Here is a 21,348-nt window from a genome sequence, read left to right as displayed (position 1 = left end):
CAGGAGGCGAGGAGCGTGGCCTTCAGTCCCCAGCACTCCCTGGGGGAGTCTTCTCTGAGCTTTGTCCTGAGACTAGTAAAGGAAAGGGGGCAGGGTAGATGTCATGTACTAAGAGAAGGAGCCCTTGGACTTCCTGGAACTAGCTTCCCCTATGTCCATGCCTTGCTCTGCCCTGGGGGCCAGCAGCCCCCATCGAAGGCAGTGGTCCCAGTCCTTTGCATCAGCTCCTCTACCTCTAATTACTCTTTACACATTCTGGCGCCAGGCCCTCCAACCAAATTACAATTGATTCTTCACTCCTCCTAGATCAATGCCATCGACCTGGAGCAGAGAGGACAAATCCAAATTCAGCTTCTGGGAAGCTAACAGCCCAAAGCAAAGCCCAGAAGAGAGAAAGGCATGCCCCAACACAGTGCACACACACACACACACACATGCATGTGCACTCACTTGCCTAAGAAGTACAAGGATGAATATGTGCACCAACAGCTCTGGACCTCCAGGTACATGTTATCCACATGCAAACAAATACATGGTTCAATATACACCCTAAGCATTCTCATGTCTACCTACATATATATCCAAAAAGCACACATACACATGTTGTTAACTGGGAGAAGTGGCACTTTGGGGCCACAGGAAGCATGCTCTCGCCAAGTGATGCACAGAATTCGATCACATCCTAGCCTTCTTCTTCATGCTCAGGAGCACACACTATTTGTCAGTCATAGGTAGGATGAGCCCAGCATTCCAGGCCTACCTCTGAGCAGAAGCTTTTCTGCAAGTTGTGGTAGACTCTGGTCTTCCTCTTCTGCAATGTACCTTGCCTGCTCATCTCTCTGTGGGCATTGGAGCAGTGATATTTTGGGTATGCTCTAACAAATAAAGCTTGCCTAGAGATCAGAGTGCAAAGCCAGCCACTAGTTAGCCATAGAGGCCAAGCACCGGTGGCACACAACTTTAATCCCAGCACTTGGGATCTCTCGTGCATTTGCTCCCAGTACTTGGGAGTCACACATGCCTTTAATCCTAATGCTAGGGAAGTTGAGACAGGAATTGATATGGCTGGGCGGAGAAAGGAATATAAGGTAGGAGGAGATAGGAGCTCAGTCTTTTTGACTGAGGAGTTGGCAAGGTGAGAGGTGGCTATGGCTTGTTCCTTTGTCTTTCTGATCTTTCAACATTTATCCCAATATTACCTGCTCCAGGTTTTTATTATAAGACCAATTAAGATTTGAGGTACAGTGGGACACATGCCCAGCCATTCTCCACCAGGCAGAAACGTTATAAATTCCAAGATAAGAGATCCTTGAAAAATACCCCAAATAGTTATAAATGAGTAGCAAACCTTACGGTACCAATCTGGGTCAACAACCATCAGCCCACTCCTACCCAGCACAGATATGGAACTCAAGTATAAAGAGAAAGCAGGCTGGAAACCCACTCAATAGTGCCCAGGTGGTTGCCTGTGGCCTCTTACTAAATTGCTCTGGCCCTGTGGTCAGTTTTGTTACTCTTATAGATGCACACCCCAATGGCTTCCTTTAGTCCATGATCAGAAGCGTAGAACATCATAAATGGAAAATCCTTGGAGATTATCAAGTCCTTTCTACTCACACACTCTCAATGTCTAAGTTTTCTTAATGACGCTCTCCAAAAACAATCGTCTATCTTAATGAACACAGACACCATGGAGAACGGTGGTTTTTTTCAGTTTTAAAATTTGTCTGTATGTGTGTGAGCCTGCATGAGTTTATAGTCACTATATGAATGAAGAAGCTCACAGGGCCAGAAGAGGGCATCAAATCCCCTGGAACTGGATATATAAAAAGTTCTGAACTATCATGTGGATGCTGGGGACTGAACCCCTTCTTCTGCAAGAACAGTAAGCACTCTTAACCCCTGAGCCATCTCTCCAGCACCAAGACTGGAGATGTTTGTCAAGCAGTTAGTCTTCAGGATGAGCAGGTTCAGAAATCTCTCAAAACAGAGTCAGTTTCCTTTGCCTGGGGTATACCAGTTGTCATTAATAGAGAGTCACTGTAAATCTAAATGGTGGGTGATTTTATTGAAACTGCCTAAAGAAAAGGCCTTTTTTTTTTTTTTTTAACGCTACTCTATTTTCCAAATGTGACTGCATCAAGTGTGTTGGGGGTGGGGAGGCATGCTGTTATGTAGGTGATTGTAGCCTCCTGTACATATAAGAAAGATATTGAAAAAGTCTGAGATGTCTTTCAGGCTACAAAAGAGCCCCATGTTTCATGTCCAATTTTCCCTCTTGATTTGTCTGAGTAGCAGTAAGAAAATGCATAGTTCTCACTAGGGCTCACCTCCCCCCACAATAAAATAAGTTAATAGGATTCCAGAAGACAATATGTTTGCAGAGAACATTTTCAGTGCTGGATAGGCCCTAGGACAGTGGTTCTCAACCTGTGATTCATGACGCCTTTGGGGATTGCATATTAGATATCTGCATGTCAGATATTTACATTACAGTTCACAACAGTAGCAAAATTATAGTTATGAAGTAGCAACAAAATAATTTCAGGTTGAGGGTCACCACAACAGGAGGAACTCTATTAGAGGGTCACAGCCTTTGAGAGGTTGAGAACCACTGTCCCAGGAACATCCCTAAATCTTGGTACCCACATAGAAAGTGAAGATCTCTGGCCTTGTAATCTCACCCCTCATTCACACAGAATTTTGCAACCCATCCTTGAAAGCTGAGGACCATCAGACAGCCCAATGGAAATTCTCATACCCTACTAGGTGTAAGTGCTTAGAATTAGGTTTCTTGCCATTCATCAGTTCTTCGAGAACCAAAGCAATTGAGAGTTCTCATGGAGAAGAGACACCCATCACCACTACCCCATCACCTGCACAGAAAGGCTAGAAAGCATTCCCAAACCACCTAATTCAACTAATTGCATACACTCCCGCAAGATCTAAAAGTCAAGCGGGAGGTGGAGAAATGCTTCCTGCAGCTTGGGCAGCTGATGACGGCTTTCGGGGTTGGGATGGTCTTTTTGGACAATGGGGTGCTCACTGTGTATTTTCTAAGTTTCAAAACAAGCTTATAGCAGCCTCTGGATCTAACGGGCTAACCCTTGAATTCTACTGTCTCTTGTCCCACCTCCACGGCTCCAGGAAAGGCTTCTCGATGGCCAGTAGCAGCACTGATCCAAATGGACATACCCCAGTGGCATGCTGAGCTAGTTTCCCCAATCCTCTGCTGTTTTGGAAGGCATCCTTGTCATCTCAACCCTTGACCTACTTCTGTCCCAGCGATGATGGCTTAAGTCTGACAATTCTGTATTAAACCCCTTTTTGCCACAGCTACCTAGAGAAGAGTCTTCTCCTTCACTGAACCTTGACATACAAGGTGCAAACTGAGCTAAGAACAGTTTATGGTGTCAGCCCCACTCAGCAGATATTTAGTGAGTGCTAAACATTTCACTGGGCGTTGTAGCTATAGTGACAGCGTAGAGAAGCCATCTCTGTTCCAGACAATTGATGTCTTCACATGGTTTGGAGAGGAAGATAAAGATGGGGGGGGGGAGAGAAAGAGAGAGAGAAGCACAAATAACAGAATAAACTGCAGATAGTCCCCCATTTACCATAGTTACATTTCAAAAAATAGTAATAATATCATAAGTCAAAAATGTATCTATCCCAGTGTGGCAGTGCATTGCTACAATCCTGGAACTCAGGAGGCTGAGTAGGAAGATCCTGAGTTCAAGGACAGTCTGGGCCATATAACAAGACTGTCTCCAAAAAAAAAAAATTGCATTTAATACACGGAGCCTACCAAGTTGTATAGCTTAGCAACACATTGCAAACAGGGGTTTACACCCTTGTCATCAATGTCACTCCCAGCATCTCTAAACATTATCACACTATATACTGCTATCCTGGGAAAAGATCAAAGTCCCAAATGCAAAATACCATTGCTACCCAAAGTATATAGCTTATGCATCATCAGAAGATCAAGAAAAATCATCCATTGAACCTCTGTTGCTGGGGACTATCTGCATTTGTCTCTGGTCACTTTTCACAAATGCAGAATCCAAAGTTGGGGTTCATGTTGTGGCATGTGGGCTGATCTCAGGAAGCACTTACAGAAGTAAGGAAAGCAGAGTGGAAAGGGGGAAGGCAAGGGATGTCTCCGTTCTGCTCTCCTTCGGAGTTCTGAAGCATGAACAGCCCCACAGACATGGCACAAGATGAAGAAAGGGTCTTTAGTAACCTCAGCATTCAGTCACGGCTGTGCTATGGGTCACTTTGGTGGGCGTCCATTCCTAGGCATTTCCCTCAGGGAAGACCACAGCTGTGAACAGTAGCACTGTACTCTCAGAGCCACTGGGGGAGGGGAAGGGGACCCAATAAAGAAGCCTGGGGGGAGCCTGACTGCCAGAAGTATAAAATAGCAAATGCACTACAGGATTGCTGGGCAATGAGAACTGGACAGAATGGGGTCAAGGGAAAGAGCAGGTTCCTAATGTGGCTGCCTTTCTCCTCCATTAGCTGAGCCAGAGCTGAGGGTGGGCAGATTCCCATCAGCATGCCACATGGCCACAACAGCATTGGTTATGTGTGCAGGTGTTTGGGGATTAATAATAAGCTTATTAATTAAGCAACATATAGCTGCAGGGTGTGTGTGGTTTTTTTTTAATCGGGTGCCACAGAGATGTCATTTAGGCAGCCGTGAATTCTGAACTGTGCACGGGACCTATGAGCCACTGACAGGCCCGTTATTCTCACATGAGGGAGCGTGGCAGAGAGAAGACATCTGGAGTTACGTTCACAACGTATGATCACGGCATCCAAAAGGCCCCGGGTTGTGTCTATTTAGCATCTCCCAGGAGCCAGCAAGTGCCTGGCACCTTTTCTTTTCTTTCTTTCTCTTCCTTTCTGTTCATTTGTTTGTTTATTGGTGAGGGGAATTGAACTTAGGTCCTTGTATATGCTAGGCAAGAGCTATACCTCTGCACTACATTTCCAGCCTCCATGGATTCCCTCTTTTTGACCAGCCTCTAAGGAGGCCTTCTGTATCCCATTCCGGGAGGTAGCACTGTCTTCCCCTCAGAAGAAAAACTTTGTACAGGGCAGCCTAAGAAGACCCAGGGCCAGAAGCAAAAGAACAGGCTGACCACCTTCAGGGAGACCTGGGTACCTGGCACTCCAGCCAAGACGAACAACACCACAGAGACCTGCTGCCCTGGATTGTCTTTCCAGGGAAATGACGTCACAGTCATGTGCTGCCTGCCTGGTTACAAAGCACCAATCTTGTCTCTTTGAAAATCATCTCTGAGGCAGAAATCCTGCATCCCAGCTCTCCAGTCCCAGCATACCTCTGAGACACTGGAGCTGTCGCACCAGGAAAGCAGACATTTGGGCCACTCTGCAGAAGTCTTAGTTTCCCTCTCCTCAGTTTGCTATCCCTGCATTTTCTACCATGCCAGAAATGAGCAGGTGAGGGTTCTCCTCAGAGTGGAATTGGGCCCACAAGAGCACCTCCTCCGGTCAATAAGAGTACGGACAGTAATAGGGCCCAGAGAATCTGTCTGGTTTTGGATACATTGGACCAGATCAGTGAAACAAATGTCTGGTGCAATTGTCCCCAGACCTGGCAGGTGTCCCGCTCCTGTCCTGAGAAGACAAGACACTGGTGGCTCCCTGTTCACCTGGCTGGCATTATACACTGTCTTAATTTGCTGCATAAACCACGGCTAAATTGGCTGTTCTTTACATGGTGACTGCTGAGCTGGATCAGTAAGAAAGGGTTATAAAAGAATGAGGAGTAGACTCCCAGAGTAGCCACTAAAAAGTGAAGACTCAAAGTCAGGAGAAAAGGGGAAGAGAGAATCCAGGGCAGCGGGTCACTGTGGTATTGTTCCTTCTTGCTGGGAAAATGGGTCTCGGGTGCCAGGGACCAGAGACATGGATGGCAGGAAGGTTGCCAAGAAGAAGGGAGGTAGATGAAGCAGATACAAGCAGGCAGTCTGCCTGGCTCAGGTGATTGTCCCTGATAAAGCTCAGGGTAAAATTCTGCCTTGATTCCCTCTCACGTTCCTCGTGTGTTCCAGGAAGTTCCTTTAGGACATTGCTCCTCTCACAACAGACACTTCCTTGGCCCTACTCTGAAGACTTCAGAAGGGCTGTTTTAAAACCTTGGTTACATCTGGGGTTTTATAGAAATCAAGATGCCCATCCCCTTATCTCCAGAGACTTACACATCCGGGCTGCAAGCGGCCTCCTTTTCCCATGCTTTAGTCACGTTAGCACAGAAGATATTGCTGGCCAAAGACCAAAAGCCCTGTATGCCTAAATCATTGCGCCATGACCACTCTCAAGCTGCATTCAGCCTTTGTATTGATCCTGCAGACATATATTCAGGCTTACAACGCCAGGCCATGACATACTCGGAACGTTTGTGTTGCCAACCCACAATGGTCCCTGATGAGCAGGGTTTTTTTTCTGCTAGGACTGATTAGACACAGGTGTCTTTCCATCCTCCTCTCAAGTTCTACACCCATTTGAGCCAAGAGCAGAGGAAATCCATACCGAAGTACCACGGGGAAACAGAACCATTTCTTTTTCAAGCCCAGAGCCTAGAGCCCCTGTTATGAATCCATAGGTCAGGGCAACTTACCAATAGGAAAGAAAAATATTCTAGGCCACCAAATTCTCAAGGACAGATACCATGCTTTAGTTTAAATCCCCCTTGCCATTGTCCCACAGAAACTCATCTATGTTCCACACATTTGTGAAATGAGGGGAAGAATAAGGGAGCGGTGAGATCTTGAGGCTCCCTTGCATTACAGAGCTGGGTCCAGCTGGGTCTAAATGTGGTAGAGCGCCTGGATTCTCATCCTCAGGGTCCCCTTACTCTCACCTGAGCAAACAATAAAAGAGGGCCAAATTGCTGCCGCCGTGGGAGGCTGAAAATGGTGTTTCCTGTGGGTATTATTCTCAGACTAATGTTGTATGAACATAGCTCTGCCTGGTGATTACTATATTATTATATATTAATCATAGGCTAATGATACACACTCATCCTCTTTCTCTTCTTAGTCTGAGCAAGTTTCCACCTAGGTCCTACTGCACTTACTTATTCTCCTTATACCTGTACCCAATCCCACTCTCGGTGACCAGCCCAGTCTTCAGCCACCCTTTTATATAAGAGGGTCATTGTCTTGTGTCCAAGAATAGGATATAGAGTTCCCCAGGCTTGTTAGTACAAATCCTTGATATTCCTTAGCTGTCTTCCTCGTCTTCAGATGGCAAGGTCTAGGAGGTAAAATGAAGTCCAGAAGGGGTGGGGGCACATTCCTTTTATCCTAGTACTTGAGAAGAGAGGATAGGATGATCATAATACTGAGTCCTCCATAGCAAGTTCCAGACTAACTTGGGCTCTATAATGAGATCCTATATCAAAAAAGGAGGTGGGGCAAAAACATCCAGAAAGAGTGGGAAATTATTTTGATGGTATCTGGAAGAGGAAAGTGAAGCTTGCACAAGCTGGTCATCTTGGGCTTGTTAAACCACATATTCTGGTTTAGTGTGACTTGGGGTTAGGTATTTATTCACTTAATCAAATTTGTTAAGACTTTACTTAGTAAATACTATGTTGGATAACATGAACAAAGCAGACAAAGTCTCTAACTTAATGTCAGGCTTCAGAGTCACAAAACTGGAGGAAAGATCTGAGACCCTGATGGGGAATTACTTCAAAGGAAAAAACAGCAGCCTTGAAAGAGAAAGCTCCTCCCTGATCCTAAAGAAGGTAAGGTCTCATAGGAAAGGCATAGAGATGAACTCAGCCCAACTGACCAGCAAAGAATGTGCATTGCAGAGAGACTCACAGAGTCAGGGGAGAGTCTCTGGGTGTGCCTGCATCTTTCCAAGGGGTCAAACACTCATCTGTGATTTGTTTTGTCTTTGAAGGCCTGGACATTTTTTCAAGAGCCCTTCTATGCCACAAATTCACAGTCCAACCAGGCCATAGAAAATGCCCCTATATGTGGTATATATAATGTCCTGTGCTTCTGCGACCAGAAGAAGCAGACACTGGTGATGAAGATGCTGGAGATAAGAAGCTTTAAGGTAGGAGAATGGGTCACTGGTTATATACCGAGCTCAGGCCATGCCAGTTTATTTGCAAGGTATGAGCACATCAGGATTTTGTTTGCCCTACTGATCTTTGTGCCCCCAGCCAAGCAGTCTACAATGTGGTTACTGGTGTACATGGCTTTTAAAGAGTCCCCTTCTCCAGGGCTAAAAAACAGCAAAGCAATGGAGTACCGCTCACAGAACTAGATCACAGAGGCATCATGGCTTCTGCCTTAGTCTCCTGGATTGCTCATGTGAGGAAAAGCCATTACCAGGTCATGAAGACACTAGAGTAGAACTCTAGAAGGGTCTGTGCACTTGGGGACTGAGACCTACCACCAAGATTCAGAACCAACTCATCAGGGTATGAGTGGCTGGTACTGGAAGCCATGCCCCCAGCCATATGAGCACATAATGCTGGAAACAGCATCCCTAGACCCAGTCAGGCTAGGGTGGTGGTCCAGGCTGAGATATGATTATAGTATCATGAGGCACCCCCAGACCAGGACTGTCTGCAGTCGCTACTCTTGGATTTCTGATCCATAGATACTAGGAAGTAATAAATGGTATGGTTGTTTTATTTTTTTTTTTTTTTTTTTTTTTTGGTTTTTTTTTTTTTTTTTTTTTTGGTTTTTTCGAGACAGGGTTTCTCAGTGTAGCTTTGCGCCTTTCCTGGAGCTCACTTGGTAGCCCAGGCTGGCCTCGAACTCACAGAGATCCGCCTGGCTCTGCCTCCCGAGTGCTGGGATTAAAGGCGTGCGCCACCACGCCCGGCTGGTATGGTTGTTTTAAAGGAGAGCAATGGTATGATAGTTTAAAACTACTAGGTTTGAGATAATATGTTATACAGCAGAAATAACTAATACATATACCTAGCAATAACAGTTTCTGGAACACAGGATATATTCAGAAAATGTTGGATGAATGGTGAATGGATAGGATTTCCAGCAGGACTATGAATCAAATGTTCTGACTACTGATGAGAGAGTGAGCATGGTCATAGCTAGAGAAACCAACACTCAAAATCTAGAAGAAACCAAACCTAACCTAAAAACTTCAGAATACAAGAAATCTCATTTGTTCTTTTAGTAGATGTATATAAAGTATTAGCGCTCACTAGACAAACTAAGTAGTGTGTGTGTGTGTGTGTGTGTGTGTGTGTGTGTGTGTGTGTGTGTGTTTATGTGTGGGGGGGATGAAAAAAGGGAGGAAGGAAAGGAAGGAGAGATTGATTGGCTGGTTGACTGACTGACTTTTATGGAACTGGCTCATGCAATCAAAACAGCAAGTCCAAAATCTGCAGCATGGCCCAACTGACTAGAAACCCAGAGAAGACACCATGCTGCACCTCAGGGCTCACAGAAGATCGCCTCTCCTTTGGGACAAAAATGTCTTCATTCCTAGTTAGTTAGTTAGTTAGTTAGTTTTGACAGGGTCTCTCTACATAGCCCTGGCTGTCCTAGAACTCACTTTGTAGACCAGGCTGACCTTGAACTCACACTGATCTACTTATCTCTACCTCCAGAGTAAAGTGCTATGATTGAAGGAATGGGTCACCATGCCTGCCTGTCTCTTTTTCTCTTAAAATATCTGCTTGATTAGATGAGACCCACATCATGGGTACTACAGTTTAGGTCTTGAATGTCCCCCCAAAGCCCATGTACTAAAAGGCTCTGGCATCAGCTTGTGGTGTTATTGAAATATGGTAGAACCTTTAGGAGTTCTGGTCTTAATGTTCTGGAAGGTCTTAAGGGGTCTGGAGAGAAGTTAAGTCATTGAGAGCACACCCTCGGAGAGGCTATCTGGATCCCATCTGCTCTGACCCTCTCTCCTTCCTAGTTGCCATGAGATGAGCCACCTCCCACTCAATGCCTTCCTGTCATGAAATACTGTATTGTCACAGGCCCAAAGCAACAAAACCAAATGACCACAGTCTGAAGGTGATTTCAGAGACAATGGAAATATTTCCTATTTCGAAGTTGATTATCTCAGGTATTTTGTTACAGTACTGGAAAGCTGAGTAACAAGGGAGTAACAGCTTTACCCAAAGTCTACTCATTTAAATATTGATCTTGTCTAAAAAATAGCTTGTAAGTAACATCTATTTTAGTTTTTTATCAAAATCTATGCACTGTGGCCTATCCAAGTTGTTACATAAAATCAGCTATTTTAAATGTCATTGATCAATCCCAGACATTGAGATTCAAGAGTAAACAAAGATGCATGAAAGCCTTTGATCTACTGGAGCTTCTACGGTCTAGGTGAGGGGAAACAATTACACACAACCAAGTGCATGCATAGTATGTTGCTAGTACTAAGAAGGAGCTAAAATATAAATCAGACAAAATAAAAGAAAGTAATGAAGGCTGGAGAGGTGCTTTAGGAGGGTAAAGCACTCATCATACAAAGGCGACAACCTGAGTTCAAATCTCCAGAACCCACGTTAATCCAACAGTGGTACACATCTGTAATACCAGGTCTCTGTAGGAGAGATGAAAGGCAGAGACAAGAGAATGCCTGGAAATCACAGGTCAGCTATCCTGGTGATGCAATAGCAAACAAGGAGAGATCCTGCTTCAAAGAAGGTAGGAGGTGAAGACTGGCACCCAAGATTGTCCTGTAACTTCCACATGCAAGGCATGGCACACATGTGCCTTTTGGGGACACTCAAGATCCAAACTGTTACACCTTCCTTAATGAAAGCTGGTCTCATACTTCCTCCAAAGAAGAGGGAATTCTGCTGACAGACTCGATTTGTAGCATCGTATCTTCCCTAGGTCTCTGGTCTGTGCTAAAGACTTTGAACTTGCTGTTTCAACAGCATGAGCCAGTGTGTGTATGAACACACAACACACACACACACACACACACACACACACACACACACACACACACAAAGCAGTCCCAGGCTTTGACTCACTTTAATCCTCTTGATCATGGACTCACCCTCTGAAACTGTAAGCCAGTCCCCAATTAAATGTTATATTTTATAAGTCTCCTTGGTCATGGTATCTCTTCACAGCAATAAAAAGTAACTAATACAGAGATGGTGCACAGGAGAGCAGGCACAGTAGAATACACAATGTGTGTTCCAAGGACGGTTCCTGGTGCTGGCCAGAGCGTAGGCCATGGTGAGGAAACTGGCTTCAAATGAGGGTAGGAATTGGGCTCATGCTTCCATTCTGAAGACTGTATAGAGAAGCTTGCATCTCACTCCATGAGTAATTTTTAAACTTGAAAGGCTTTTCCCCGCTTTGAGGCAAGCTCTCAAGTAGCCCAGACTGACCTCAAACTCTTGATCTCCCTGCCTCTCCTTCTCAAGTGCTGGGATTATGGGCGTGTAGCATCATACTGTTGGAAACAGAAAGTTATGAGGGTCAGTTGATGTTTCGACAACATGTGCTGATATGAACATCCAGTATGAGTCAGCTAAAACATGCCGACCCCGGACATCCAGAGGTGCTGAGTCAGCACAAAATGGCTGACACCAGAAGTCCAGGAATGCCGAAAGTAAACAGTAATGTGATCTGCTACATAACTATTCCTAGAAGAACACCACTTTTGTGTGGGTTTTGTAAAGATATGACTTTGAGGTCAGCAGGCAGAGTCCTTTGACGTCACCAGCCTGCTTATATGTGTTTGCCTGTAGGTCTGTGTGTTCACCTCTGTGTGGTCCGTGTGCTGATCTGCATGAGTGCCTGTGCCTTGAGTCCATGTGTGCCGGTGTGTGCCGAGGTGCCTGCCAGCGGCTTCCTGCCCAATGGCCTCTGCCCAAGGAGAATAAAGTATTTCTCATCTGCCTGAGACTCCTTGAAACCTCTTCCACCCCCGGCTTCTCACGTTCCTCCTTCTTTCCTGGCCCCAGAGCTTAGACCTCACATGTGCCCTGCTTTAAAAATTCATAAGCAGGGTCATATACCTATGAATTCTGAGAAAAACAACACTGGCATCGGCAGGTGGAACAGTCAGTCTTCATTATAGATTTAGAATCACCATGGAAACACACCTTTGAATTCTACTGAGAAGGGAAGATCCGCCATGCATATGCACCTTCTCATGGGGTGGGTTCTGGGAGTAAATAAAAGGGATACAATAAAAAGAGGGAAACAATCTCAGCACCATGGTCCCCCTTTCAGTTTCCCGGATGGCTGCAATGCCCGCAGCTGCCTCACACTCTTGCCGCCGTGGCTTCCCCGCCATGATGCACTGTACCTTCTAACTGGGACCCAAACTACACCATTCCTTCCTTAGGCTGTTTTTGTCTGGTATTTTTTTCATAACAACAAGAAAAGCAACTAAGACAGCAGAGTATGGGGTGAGGGGAGATTCTAGCAGAGAATGACTAGGAAGAGGGAACTCAGATATTTGGAGTCCAGATCAAGGGTGTAGGCTGCAAAGTGTTGCCAGTCCCCCCCACACACAGAGGCCATGCAGCGAGGCTTGGGGATGAGCGTGCAGACAAGAACAAAGTTTCTGATGGAATACCAACAACTGAGGGTAACTGGACAGGGTGGGCGTGGAGGTAGACAGCTCAGGCATCCGTCTGACTTGGAGGGTGGAAGAAGCACGTTTGGAGGAGAAAGCTCAGAACATTACTCATGGGAAGGCAGTGGCTATGTCCGTCTCATCCTCACCTTTCACAGTGGGCCGCACAGAAGATGTTTGGTATCATCTCTGAACCACGTGATCAGAGTAAGAAATGCGAAGTGTTTATTATTATGGTTTGGATATGAAGTAGGCATCATTCATTATTCCTTTCATGTGTGAAAGCTTTGGTTCCTCCACCTATTGGATCAATTATTGAGAAGTGACTGGGTCATGAGGGCTTTGTCTTCACCAATGGGCCAATCTGTTGATGAGTTTATGGCCTAGTAGCAGTATTAGGAGGCAACAGGGATTGGCACTTGCCCAAAGGAAGAAGGTCAATGGATATGTGCCTTTGAAGGGTATCTTATTCCTGGTCCCTTCTCATCTCACTCCTCCTACCTCTGGATTGCCATGAGGTCAGCAGCTGTGCTTCACCGGGCCATCTTACCATGATCTTCTGTCCCACCACAGACCCAGAAACAATACAGTCAAATAACCATGATCCAAGACCATGGACAAAAGCAATTTTTCTTTCTTAATGGCGTTGGTGTCTGGGATTGTCACAGTCTCCCAAAGCTTACTAACACAATGGCAGAGAAGGAAAAGGAACAGGGCCCAATGTGTTGGCCTGCTGAAGGTGACAGCATCGTGCCTGTGGTTTACCCTGCTAGCGGCAGCAGCATCTCACCGAACACACAGGAAGACCTGGCCGCTGACGGGGTGCCTGGAAAAGGTTTCGTTGTAGGAGTCTTGCCATTGATGCCTGCTCTGTCTTGCTTTCCAGCTAAATGGGAGGCAGGGCCCAGGATGAGAGGGTGAGTGAGAAGAGCAGACCCTACAATGGAATGAGGGCCATCAGAAGGCAGCAGCTGAGCACCAAGGGGGGACAGTGGACGGGCTGAAATCTATTAACAGCAGGAAATCCATAACTGGGTATGAGGCCAAGAAAAGGGATTTGCAAGAAAAAATTTTATTCAGAGCATATTTCCTTCTTATCACAATAAATGGTCTGCAGAGGAGTGATGCTGTGGTAGAAACCTGCTGTCCTTTCACAATTGAGCAGACCCCACGAGTCGTATCTGCCGTGTGTAATACATAGGAACACATCCATCCCTCCCATCCAAAATGTAGGCCCTCCCACTCTCAGGTGTGGGGCAGTGAGTCCCAGGGATAGCCTCTCTCTTACGGGAGGCCAATTTCCCACTTAAAGGCCATCCTGGGATGTTTGATTCTTGACAAACTCGGCCTCTTTCTTTCTAAAAGATTTATTCTTATTTTTAATTTTCTTATTAGTGTATATTCATTCCACAAGATAATAGATTTTACCATGACAACATTATTAAGGCTTTGATCACATTCTCCCCTCCTCACTATCCTTTCTTGTATTCTCCCCACTGGTCCTCGTCTCCTTCCTTTTATTTTCATTTATGTTTTTAAATATAGATTCTGCATGTGAGAGAAAACATGTGATATTTATCTGAATCTGACTTTTCTCAATCTTCATGAGGATCTCCAGTCCCATCCATTTTCCTACAAGTGATATAATTTCATCCTTCTTTGGAAGGAGTAAAGTTTTATTGCAGCATATATATATATATATATATATATATATATATATATATATATATATATATATATATATGTATACACACACACACACACACATATATACACACATATATATACTGTGGGATGTTCTGTATGGCAAATGTGTTGCTCTGATTGGTCAATAAATAAAACACTGATTGGCTAGTGGCTAGGCAGGAAGTATAGGTGGGACTAACAGAGAGGAGAAAAGAAAGAACAGGAAAGCAGAAAGAGTCACTGCCAGCCGCCGCCAGGACAAGCAGCATTAAGCCACCATGACAAACAGCATGTGAAGATGCTGGTAAGCCACAGGCCACGTGGCAAGGTATAGATTTATGGAAATGGATTAATTTAAGCTATAAGAACAGTAAACAAGAAGCCTGCCACGGCCATACAGTTTGTAAGCGATATAAGTCTCTGTGTTTACTTGGTTGGGTCTGAGTGGCTGTGGGACTGGCGGGTGAGAGAGATTTGTCCTGACTGTGGGCAAGGCAGGAAAACTCTAGCTACATATATATATTACATTGTGTATGTGTATTATATGTGTGCGTGTGTGTGAGTGTTCAGTCACACACATGCACACCTGCAGAGGCCAGAAGAGGGTATCTAGTCTTCCTCTGTCACTCTCTTGTTCCTTTGAGGCAAGGTTTCTAGCTTAACCTGAAACTCGTTTATTTCGGCTAGGCTGGCATCCAGCAAGCCCCAGCAACCTTCCTGTCTTCGCTTTCATCAGCACTGGGATTGCAGGTACACACAGGACCAGGAGCAGCCTTCACCTGAGTGCTGGGATCCCCAGCCTCAAGCTTGGAAAGCAAGCATTCCTAGCCACGAAGCCATCTCTCCAGTCCTCACCTTTTTGTATCCGTTTGTCTGTTGAAGGTTATCTAGGTTGAGTCTATATTTTGGCCATTGTGAACAGTGTCGCAATAAACATGGTGTACAGTGTCTCTGTGGCACCCTGAACTCTATTCCTTGTGGCACATACCTGTGAATGGTGTATTTGGATCATATGGTAGATATATTTTTAGTGTTTTGAGATGATTTTCATAGTGGTTGTACTAATTTAAATTCCGACCAATAGTGTAGAAGGATTTTTTTTTCCTCTCCCTCTCATCCTTCAGCATTGGATTTCTTGATAACAGCCATTTTTTCTGGGGTGAGAGGAATTTTAATTAAAAGATTTTTATTAATTTTGAAGGTACTGGATTTTAAAATTATACAGCACAATTAACTATCCTTTTCTCTCTAGTTCTATGGATTTTACACCTCCACAGGGTCATGAAAGTACCCTTAAGATCAGAATATGCAACAGTTCCACAAAAAAAACCCCTCCTTCTAATGTAGTCTATAAAACTACTACTACTGGCCGGGCGGTGGTGGCGCACGCCTTTAATCCCAGCACTCGGGAGGCAGAGGCAGGCGGATCTCTGTGAGTTCGAGGCCAGCCTGGGCTACCAAGTGAGTTCCAGGAAAAGGCGAAAAGCTACACAGAGAAACCCTGTCTCGAAAAACAAACAAAAAAAAAAAAAAAAAAAACAACTACTACTACTGTATCCTCAAGCCCTCACACAATCCATACTTCCCACAGCTGCTGACTTGTTTGTCATCTGAATAATTCTGTCTTTTTTAGAATAGAAAATAAGTAGAATTCTGCAGTCTATGATCTTTTGAAGCTGGCTTCATTCCCCGCAAGCAGTTCCCTTTATCATCAGTGCCTCACCACAGCTTCATAGCTCAGCAGTATCCTGTGATACAGATGGACCTCAGTTTTCTCTCCTGCCCTTTGGCCCATCTCACACGGCCTAAGGATTCTTGCACTGACACCCCTCTGCTGTGGGATGGTCTGTATGTCAGATTGCTCTGATTGATCAATAAATAAAACACTGATTGGCCAGTGGCCAGGCAGGAAGTATAGGCGGGACTAACAGAGAGGAGAATTGAGAAAACAGGAAGGCGGAGGGAGTCACTGCCAGTTGCCCCCATGACAAGCAGCATGTGAAGATGCCAGTAAGCCACGAGCCACGTGGCAAGGCATAGATTTATGGGAATGGATTAATTTAAGCTATAAGAACAGTTAGCAAGAAGCCTGCCATGGCCATACAGTTTGTAAGCAATATAAGTCTCTGTGTTTACTTGGTTGGGTCTGAGTAGCTGTGGGACTGGCAGGTGACAGAGATTTGTCCTGACTGTGGGCAAGGCAGGAAAACTCTAGTTACACCCCTCTTCTCTGCACTTTGGCTTTTCCGCTTCTTGCATTAAATTAGTGTTTATGGAGCACCTTCCTTACACTGGACACCAATTTCATGACTGAAAGATGCACATGTGAACCAAAGCAGGCAACAGTCATTTGTGTCACTTGTGAAGCTTCAGGTCTAGTGGGAAAAGCCAGGCATTCTATAATATGCAAGTAGCATGTCATATTAGGAGGCCATGGAGGAGATAGAGAAGGGTATGAGACAGGTCTGTGGTTTAGAAATGGAACAGCAGGTTAAGGTCTCATAGAGAAGGGGACATTAGAGAAAACCCTTATAGAAGAGCAAGTGAACATGGTTGATATTCAAAGGAAGAACAGCCCACCTGGCAGAAGGGCAAAGCTACAACTTCTGCTGGAGACAAATGGACAAAATGAAGTATTCAGCACCTGTCACTAAGTGTGCCAGCCACCAGGTCACGGTGCCTCTCCCAATCTCTCCAGCTGCTGCGAAGAATTCAGGATCATTGTCTCTTCCTTGACTCTCAGCGGAGGGCCAGAAGAGGATGCAGGCTGGAATGTACAGGCTGAAGAGACAGGTCCACCAAGCCCTCCAGGAGCACTCTCCTAAAGCCTTCCTAGAGCCAGGCAGAAGGCGCTAAGCCTCTCCTGTCCCACAGGCAAGGCTTCCAAATCTCATTAGCATTTACAAAAGTGGAATTAATCTTCTCTTGGTAATCTGGTGGTTATTGATTTTTATTTTTAACTCTTGTTTCATGAAGACAAATAAAGTGTCTGGAGCAGCATAGATGTCCCCAGGGGTGGAGAGGAAGCAGGGGGCAGGGCGTTCAGACAGGATCAAGAACCTCCCCTGTCACCAGCAGGTTCCAGAAACAGAATAGGAAGTGAGACATATCCAAGATATTCATCGAGTCATGAGCAGGGAGAACCCCTAAAAAATGACACAGAAACCTGAACCCCAGCACCCCAATTAGACCCATCTGCAGCTGGTGGAAAGAACTCTGATTCATCTTAATCACATGCAAGTTAAAAATAAACATCAATAACCAGCAGCATGGAGGAAGGAGTAACATTTTGAAATGCAAATGAACTAGGAAGTCCCAAAGCCAGACAGGAAGACTCACTAATCCCAGTGCCCCACAGCATGCATGGCCTGCAGATAATTTTTAGATTACACCCAGACCCCACACCTCTTGGGACCGGGTATGTATGTAATGGCAGCTGCTCATTTTCCAGGCCAGGAGCTGCAATGGCTTATTACACCTGGGACCTCTACAGTTAGCAATGGTTACAAGGACAAATATGGACATCGGAAATAGAAGACAGGAGTTAAATCTGCACTCTTCCACTTCTTGCCTCCTGAACCTCAACGAGGTAACATGATGAAGTCACATCAACGCCGGGTGACACCTGGCACATACGTAGTATTGCTCAGCAAGTCGTTTTCTGGTATCCACTTTCTATTTTCCTCAGAACACAAACTCCAATATTGACATCAATTAATTCAAATCACAGAAGGTGCAATTCTTGACTAAACATCAAGTAGGATAAGTTTAGCATACTATATAATAGGCATATTGTCTGGTTATTTCTTCCAAATCAAAACATTCCCTCCTGGAGGGAAGGGTTTGGAAGCACATGGGATTCAGGAAAGATGATGAAGTTTATATGATTCAGGGACTTAAAAAGTTGATTCCCACTGCTCACCCACCCCAAATTACAAAAGCAGTAAGCCGTTGCTGGGGAGGCTTTGCAGTGGAGCTGGGAGCAGGAGTGCAGATTTTATGAGTCATCACCATTTTGAGGTTGGTCCCTTTCCATGATGTAGCCACCTATGGAACACTGAGGTTCCTAAAAGGAACCCCAATAAGTTCATTAGTTCAGCAACTACACTTGGGCAAGAAAACTTCTTTGGACTGTCGTCAGCCCCCTTTCTGGAGTGCCTAGATGTTTGTTCACGCCACCCCAGGAAAAGGAACCCCTCAGGCATCAAGGATTCTACAGGTGTATATGAAAGCCTCAACATACACTGCTGCATTTTAGTTCATCTCATCTCAGGCTGTGTAATACAGTGTTGAACCCATAAAATTATGATAGGGTAAAAAATGAAATCTCCCCTTGCCTAGTAATGTAGCTGTTGTAATGTTGTGTACATGATGTCCCTCACACATTTATGATATTAGTGCATGTCCAGCTGTTTAAAATCAAAGCATGAGACTGAAAAGGGTGGCATATACCTATAATCCCAGCGCACAGGTAGTTGAGTCAGGAGGATCCGGAGTTCAAGGCCAGCCTGGGCTACATTGTAGGACATTATCCAAGAAAACAGAATAAAACAAAACCATATAACATGTACAATTATGTACAGCACATAATGCTTGACAATGATAAGAAACAACATGTTGCTGGCTTATGTATTTACATACTTTGTGCATTTTTTGGTGGGAGGGTATGTGTGTACAAACATATTGGTGTGTGTGTGTGTGTGTGTGTGTGTGTGCAAGTGCATAGATCAAAGGTTGATATCAGGTGTTCTCTTCTATCTCTTTCCACCTCTTTATTTCTGGGTTTTGTTGTTGCTGTTTTTCAGAGTCTCTCACTGAACTGGGAGCTGGTCAACTTGACAAGACTAGCTGACCAGCAAGGCATTGTCTCTGCTTCCAAAGCACTGATAACAGGCATGTACCACCATGCCTGACTTTTTACATGGGTGCTAGGGATTTGAACTCAGGTCTTCATGCTTGTCTAACAAGCACTTTACCAACTGAGCCATCTCCCCAGCTCCCCTGGGTTATACTTTCCAGTGTCATTTTTCAAAAGTTCACAGTAAACTAATAGACCAACATCGTCCTCATGAACCTCGGGTTTACTGTGTCTTGTGATCGCCCCGGGAGACCGTGCAGTAACCTATGCCATCTTCTTGTGTCAGTGTCCCCAGGTTTGCAAAGTGACAGAATTACTGGACAGCACAGCCGTCCCCAGCAGTAAGTCATACATGGCTGGATATGAAATAATGAACTTCAACTCCTGTCTACACAGATCCTAAAAATCTAGTAGGGGTGTTTATAAATGATCCATTGAGCATGAGGGAAGTAAGAGGCCCCTGGAGACGGCATGGACCACTTCCTGGTAGATATTGCTGTCTTGCTTATATCCTGTCCTGCTTGGAAGCCACCACAAATGGGAGAGGAAAAAGCAGCTGCCGAGACTAGGCATCTCCATCTAGGATGTTGTGTTTAATCCTTACAGCTACCTCCAAGGATTAGTGTTCTCATTGTCAGATGGACCAATCAGAACTCGGATAAGGTAACTTGACCAGGCCAGGGAATTCTCAAGGGTTCTAAGGAGGCATCAGCTCAGAACTTTCACTCCTGCCAACTCATTGCACTCTGGAGTTCCCAAAGCCTCTTCTGACTGAACTCAATCTTGCCAAGCCCTTCTGAGATCACAACACTTCCTTGTTAGCATAAAACCCCTGAGTTGTTTTTTTTTGTTGTTGTTGTAGTATTTTTTTAAGTGTGTGTCTTCTCCACTTTAGGCTTGCCTTTCTCTGGTCAGCTCCTGAGCCTGGGACCTGGCCATCTACCCAGCATTGTCACTGTCACAGCCAGCCAAGGACAGGAAGGCCACTGGCCTACCAATGAGCTGGGTCACCCTTGGCCCAGAGGAGACCAGGCCAGACTGAACCACAGAGAAACTTTATCCTCTGGTTGCTGGTGTGGAGGGCTCAGATGCAGCAATTGGCTGATTAAGAAGGCCACATTAACACCAGTCAAAACAACTCCTTAAAACAAGCTTTGACAAAATTGTCACATTAGATGTATCTGAATGAAGTCAGCCGGGCAGCTGGCAGAGCACAATTCTGCATCATTTTGACAGCCTGCATTACGAGCTGCAGGCACTACTGGGAAATCCTCCAAACGAAGCCTAAATTACAGCCGGTACCACATATTCCAGCCTCAGTCGGGTGAGAGGCAGCCAGGGGAAGCTTGGAGGGCAAATAATGGCTATTTTCCTTCTTCTCTTCCTTCACTCAGAGTGGAGCAAGGTACTACTGCCTGGTGGGAACATAAAAATGGATGTTCATACAATTAGAGAGCCTTCCTGTTCCAACCTGAGGCTAGCTTTTCTCTAGGGCTGGAAGTCTAGAGGCTGGGGAAATGTCTCAGACAGGGGCAATAAGTCTGAATTCAAATCCCTCCTTCTGGCTCTAATGAGGTCTTCCATCTTGGGCAACTTCTCCCCCATCCCTGGCTCTCTACTTTCTTTCCTAAGGAACAAAGAACAAGAGTCAATGTTGTACAAGCTGTGTGCCTAGGTTTGCAGATGCCATCCCAGGGATGACATGTTGAGGGGTGGGAGGCATCACGTGTCAAGCCCAGAGACACTGGAGCTGTGCTGTTTTCGTGTTACATGACCAGGGCTGTAGGGAAAGGTCTTTGCAGGAAGGGTACTTCTGCTCAAAGAAGAAGAAAGGTTGTAGAGACAGCTCAGCGGGTCAAGGGTTTGTCTTCGTTAGAGTTGCTGTGAAGAGACACCACGACCATGGCAACTCTTACAAAGAAAAACGTTCAGTTGGGGTAGTTTACACTTTTCAGAGGTTTAGTCCATTATCATCATAGCAGCATGCAGGCAGATATGGCGCTGGAGAAGGAGCTGAGAGTTCGACATCTTGATCTACAGGCAACAGGAAGTGAACTGTGTCACTGCATGTAACTTGAGCATAGGAGACCTCAAAGCCCACCCCTACAGTGACACACTTCCTCCAACAAGGCCACACCTCCTCATAGTGCCACTCCCTATGGAGACCATTTTCTTTCAAACCACCAGTGTTTGGCAGGCAAGTGTGA

The 21,348-nt window shown here is 45.3% G+C and overlaps 1 long non-coding RNA gene across 1 annotated transcript; it reads left to right on the top strand.

Moving 5' to 3' along the window:
- Positions 1 to 5,308: 5,308 nt before the first annotated feature.
- Positions 5,309 to 15,219, top strand: LOC121831068 (uncharacterized). The gene is made up of 3 exons (XR_006074464.2): positions 5,309 to 5,472; positions 7,948 to 8,106; positions 14,971 to 15,219. It is a non-coding gene; the product is annotated as an uncharacterized LOC121831068 (long non-coding RNA).
- Positions 15,220 to 21,348: the final 6,129 nt, after the last annotated feature.

Source organism: Peromyscus maniculatus, chromosome 7 (assembly GCF_049852395.1).
Source record: "Peromyscus maniculatus bairdii isolate BWxNUB_F1_BW_parent chromosome 7, HU_Pman_BW_mat_3.1, whole genome shotgun sequence".
In the NCBI taxonomy this organism is placed as follows: Eukaryota; Metazoa; Chordata; class Mammalia; order Rodentia; family Cricetidae; genus Peromyscus; species Peromyscus maniculatus.
Note: the sequence above shows the minus strand (reverse complement) of the source record. Positions and strands in the feature narration are given on the sequence as shown.